Genomic DNA, 6345 nt, shown 5'->3' with positions numbered 1-6345 from the left:
CTCTCATTGTCAACTGTGTTTATTTTCAGCAAACTTAACATGTGTAAATATTTGTATGAACATAACAAGATTCAACAACTGAGACATAAACTGAACAAGTTCCACAGACATGTGACTAACAGAAATTGAATAATGTGTCCCTGAACAAAGGGGGGGTCAAAAGTAACAGTCAGTATCTGGTGTGGCCACCAGCTGCATTAAGTACTGCAGTGCATCTCCTCCTCATGGACTGCACCAGATTAGCCAGTTCTTGTTGTGAGATGTTACCCCACTCTTCCACCAAAGCACCTGCAAGTTCCCGGACATTTCTGGGGGGAATGGCCCTAGCCCTCACCCTCCGATCCAACAGGTCCCAGACGTGCTCAATGGGATTGAGATCCGGGCTCTTTGCTGGCCATGGCAGAACACTGACATTCCTGTCTTGCAGGAAATCACGCACAGAACGAGCAGTATTGCTGGTGGCATTGTCATGCTGGAGGGTAATGTCAGGATGAGCCTGCAGGAAGGGTACCACATGAGGGAGGAGGATGTCTTCCCTGTAACGCACAGCGTTGAGATTGGCTGCAATGACAACAAGCTCAGTCCGATGATGCTGTGACACACCGCCCCAGACCATGACGGACCCTCTACCTCCAAATCGAACCCACTCCAGAGTACAGGCCTCGGTGTAACGCTCATTCCTTCGATGATAAATGCGAATCCGACCATCACCCCTGGTGAGACAAAACCGCGACTCGTCAGTGAAGAGCACTTTTTGCCAGTCCTGTCTGGTCCAGCGACAGTGGGTTTGTGCCCATAGGCGACGTTGTTGCCGGTGATGTCTGGTGAGGACCTGCCTTACAACAGGCCTACAAGCCCTTAGTCCAGCCTCTCTCAGCCTATTGCGGACAGTCTGAGCACTGATGGAGGGATTGTGCGTTCATGTTGTAACTCGGGCAGTTGTTGTTGCCATCCTGTACCTGTCCCGCAGGTGTGATGTTCGGATGTACCGATCCTGTGCAGGTGTTGTTACACGTGGTCTGCCACTGCGAGGGCGATCAGCTGTCCGTCCTGTCTCCCTGTAGCTCTGTCTTAGGCGTCTCACAGTACGGACATTGTAATTTATTGCCCTGGTCACATCTGCAGTCCTCATGCCTCCTTGCAGCATGCCTAAGGCACGTTCACGCAGATGAGCAGGGACCCTGGGCATCTTTCTTTTGATGTTTTTCAGTCAGTAGAAAGGCCTCTTTAGTGTCCTAAGTTTTCATAACTGTGACCTTAATTGCCTACCGTCTGTAATAATAATAATAATATGCCATTTAGCAGACGCTTTTATCCAAAGCGACTTACAGTCGTGCGTGCATACATTTTTGTGTATGGGTGGTCCCGGGGATCGAACCCACTACCTTGGCGTTACAAGCGCTGTGCTCTACCAGCTGAGCTACAGAGGACCACGTAAGCTGTTAGTGTCTTAACGACCGTTCCACAGGTGCATGTTCATTAATTGTTTATGGTTCATTGAACAAGCATGGAAAACAGTGTTTAAACCCTTTACAATGAAGATCTGTGAAGTTATTTGGATTTTTACAAATTATCTTTGAAAGACAGGGTCCTGAAAAAGGGACATTTCTTTTTTTGCCGAGTTTATATGTTTTATTGGAGATTCTTCAAAGTAGCCACCCTTTGCCTTGATGACAGCTTTGCAAACTCTTGGCATTATATCAACCAGCTTCATGAGGTAGTCACCTGGAATGCATTTCAATTAACAGGTGTGCCTTCTTAAAAGTTAATTTGTGGAATTTCTTTCCTTCTTAATGCGTTTGAGACAATCAGTTGTGTTGTGACAAGGTAAGGAGTGGTATACAGAAGATAGCCCTATTTGGTAAAAGACCAAGTCCATATTATGTCAAGAACAGCTCAAATAAGCAAAGAGAAACGACAGTCCATCATTACTTTAAGACATGAAGGTCAGTCAATCAGGAAAATGTCAAGAACTTTGAAAGTTTTTTCAAGTGCAGTCGCAAAAACCATCAAGCGCTATGATGAAACCCTTTGCTGTCATCAAACAACAAACTCAAGCGCCTACAGTTTGCCAAACGTTACTGGAACTTTCAATGGGACCGGGTTCTATGGTCAGATGAGACCAAAATAAAGCTTTTTGGAAACAAACACCACTGTGAAGTATGATGGTGGATCTTTGATGTTGTGGGGCTGTTTTTCTTCCAAAGGCCCTGGACAACTTGTTAGGATACATGGTACAAGTACCAGCAGATATAAAATCAAAACCTGACTGCCACTGCTAGGAACCTTAAACTGGGTCGTGGTTGGATCTTCCAGCAGGACAATGATCCAAAGCACACCTCAAAATGAACACAAAAATGGTTCACTGACTACAGAATCAAGGTTTTGCCATGGCCATCCCAGTCCCCTGACCTAAACCCCATAGAAAACCTGTGAGATGAGCTGAAGAGGAGAGTTTTCTTCAATTTTCTGCAATGTTGCAAACTAGCATATGGAACATCTCTCTGCAAAATGTGTCCTTCCCGGTCTGGAAACAGTGACGTAGCACTAAAGAGCACGTGGGGGAGGGTTCTTGAAATGTAACATCCAATCAAAATCTTCCAGCGGACCATACAAAACATTTTTGCACTACAAAATTCTCCAGACCTCCAAGGGAGGCATGACAGCAAAGTGATTTTGGTGGTATGGCAACACGGGATTTACAAACATATAGCCTATTAGGTATACAATTGTAAAAGACCCCTGAAAGGAGGGAAATATGAGAAATGATTCATACTGACGCATAGCATCAGTGACTGTTTAGTCAGTTGTAATGATGAATTGCATAAAATCAATTGTGTACCTTTATTTAACTAGGCAAGTCAGTTAAGAACAATTTCTTATTTACAATGACGGCCTACACCGGACGACGCTGTGCCAATTGTGCACCACCCTATGGGACTCCCAATCACGGCCGGTTGTGATACAGCCTGGAATCGTACCAGGGGGTCTGTAGTGACGCCTCAAGCACTGAGATACAGTGCCTTAGACCGCTGTGCCACTCGGGAGCCATAGATACATAGATATCTCTTTTCTCAATTACATAGCATTCACATTCCTAGGCATTACTAATCAAGCTCCGCACAAACAGACATAAATGGAGCACACAGATGATCGTATTATCACATTCACATGAAATATTATGATTCTGTATTAACATCAGTGATGTAGTGGTGATAAAAGGTGGGTAATGGATAAACAAACAACTACTGATATAAATGAAAACGTATACATTTTTATAACTGTATTGTTTGCATTTTGATTGCATATTAATGTAGGCCTATAGGGAAAATAGTAAATGTGGAGATGTTCATAATGAAACATATTGTCACGACTTCCGCCGAGGCTGCCCCCCCTCCTGGTTCGGGCAGGCTTCGGCGTTTGTCGTCACCGGAGTACTAGCTACTGCTGATCCCATGCTCATCACTCCACTTGTCATGTCTTGTCAATCACACACACCTGGTGCTCAATCCCCTAATTAGTATGTGTATAAGTGTTCCCTCTGTTCCCCTTGTCTTTGTGAGTGATTGTTTTGTCGTGAGAGCGGTTAGCTCGGTTGAGCTACATTTCACTGTGTTATTGCCAAGGTGGATGTTATCCCTTGTACAGTTTCGTTTGACGCTTGGGGCGTTTGATTTATGCAAACGGAATAAACTCTGGACTTCGGTATTTTACCTCCTGTGCCTGACTCCTTCTTTCACACCATGTCACACATATCTTATTTTTTAAGTTCCTAACTTGTTTGATAAGATTAGTACAGATTTTCTCAGGGGACCCCACATGGGGCCAAGAACCCAAGTTTGGTAACCACTGTACTAACATCTCTCTCTGCTTGCTTTGTTTTCTCTCTCTCTCTCTCCCTCTCTTTCTCTCTCCCCCTCTCTTTCTCTCTCCCCTGCTTCCTCTTGCATGCATTGCAGCCTGCCAGCCTCACCCCTGAGTGCCACATCACTGTCTAAGTAGCCTACTCTCTGTAAAGCAAAGTTATGAGAACTTGATTGTTTATTTCTTTGACAAGACAACCATAAGAACTGAGGACAATATACATGACAATACTCAAACAAACATACAGACACGATACATCACATTTGGACCAGACAGTTATCAGCAATGCCATGGTGTAGTCTTATACAAAAAATATTTTTTGCCGTCCATTCCATGGCATATGGAGCATTTTTCCCTTATAATAACATATATTTGCTTTAATTGATATTATTCAATAGAACTCTGGTCGACTTTGTCAAAGAAATATGCCTAAAGAGTTTCCCAACACTCCCCCTTGCTTAGCATCTCCCACTTTCTTTGATGCTGTTGAATTTTCTGCTTTCTAGTTCAATTGTACTTTCAAGGATGAATTGGTGTCCAACAAATTGTTTAAAAAGGTTGGGTGTTAGAGATGTAGAATTTTGTATTTTGAATATTAATATTTTACCTTGCAAAAGTATTGTGTTATTAATTGGAGGATTATGGACATTGAGGTCACCAAAGATGATAAGCTTTAGTGCTTCCTGTAGCACTAACTCCAAAAAGTTTTGGGACACTGTAAAGTCCATGGAGAATAAGAGCACTTCCTCCCAGCTGCCCACTGCACTGAGGCTAGGAAACACTATCACCACCGATAAATCTACAATAATCGAGAATTTCAACAAGCATTTTGCTACAGCTGGCCATGCTTTCCATCTGGCTACCACTAACCCGGCCACCAACTCTGCACCCTCTGCTGCAACTTGCCCATGCCCCCCCCCCGCTTCTCCTTCACACAAATTCAGACAGCTGATGTTTTGAAAGCGCTGCAAAATCTGGACCCCTACAAATCAGCTGGGCTAGACAATCTGGACCCTTTCTTTCTAAAACTAGCCGCGAAATTGTCGCAACCCCTATTACTAGTCTGTTCAACCTCTCTTTCATAACGTCTGAGATCCCCAGAGATTGGAAAGCTGCCGCGGTCATCCCCCCTCTTCAAAGGGGGTGACACTCTAGATCCAAACTGCTACAGACCTATATCCATCCTGCCCTGCCTTTCGAAAGTATTCGAAAGCCAAGTTAACAAACAGATCATCGACCATTTCGAATACCACCGTACCTTCTCCGCTATGCAATCCGGTTTCCGAGCTGGTCACGGGTGCACTTCAGCCACGCTCAAGGTCCTAAACGATATTATAACCGCGATTGATAATAGACAGTACTGTGCAGCCGTCTTCATCGACCTGGCCAAGGCTTTCGACTCTGTCAACCACCGCATTCTTATTGGCAGACTAAATAGCCTTGGTTTCTCAAATGACTGCCTCGCCTGGTTCACCAACTACTTCTCAGATAGAGTTCAGTGTGTCAAATCGGAGGGCCTGTTGTCTGGACCTATGGCAGTCTCTATGGGGGTGCCACAGGGTTCAATTCTTGGGCCGACACTTTTCTCCGTGTATATCAATGATGTCGCTCTTGCTGCTGGTGACTCTCAGATCCACCTCTACGCAGACGACACCATTTTGTATACATCTGGCCCTTCATTGGACACTGTGTTAACAAACCTCCAAACGAGCTTCAATGCCATACAACAATCCTTCAGTAGCCTTCAACTGCTCTTAAACACTAGTAAAACTAAATGCATGCTTTTCAATCGAACGCTGCTAGCACCCGCCCACCCGACTAGAATCACCACTCTCGACGGGTCTGACCTAGAGTATGTGGACAACTACAAATATCTAGGTGTCTGGTTAGACTGTAAACTCAACTTCCAGACTCACATAAATAATCTCCAATCCAAAGTTAAATCTAGAATCGGCTTCCTATTTCGCAACAAAGCCTCCTTCACTCATGCTGCCAAACATGCCCTCGTAAAACTGACTATCCTACCGATCCTTGACTTCGGCGATGTCATTTACAAAATAGCCTCCAACACTCTACTCAGCAAATTGGATGTAGTCTATCACAGTGCCATCCGTTTTGTCTCCAAAGCCCCATACACTACCCACCACTGTGACCTGTACGCTCTTGTTGGCTGGTCCTCACTACATGTTCGTCGTCAAACCCACTGGCTCCAGGCCATCTATAAATCACTGCTAGGCAAATCCCCGCCTTATCTTAGCTCATTGGTCACCATAGCAGCACCCACCCGTAGTCTGCGCTCCAGCAGGTATATCTCTCTGGTCATTCCCAAAGCCAACACCTCCTTTGGCCGCCATTCCTTCCAGTTCTCTGCTGCCAATGACTGGAACGAATTGCAAAATCTCTGAAGCTGGAGACTCTTATCTCCCTCAATAACTTTAAGCATCAGTTGTCAGAGCACCTTACCGATCACTGCACCTGTAC

This window comes from Coregonus clupeaformis, chromosome 14, assembly GCF_020615455.1.
Source record: "Coregonus clupeaformis isolate EN_2021a chromosome 14, ASM2061545v1, whole genome shotgun sequence".
Taxonomy (NCBI): Eukaryota; Metazoa; Chordata; class Actinopteri; order Salmoniformes; family Salmonidae; genus Coregonus; species Coregonus clupeaformis.
This window is presented reverse-complemented; position numbering follows the sequence as displayed.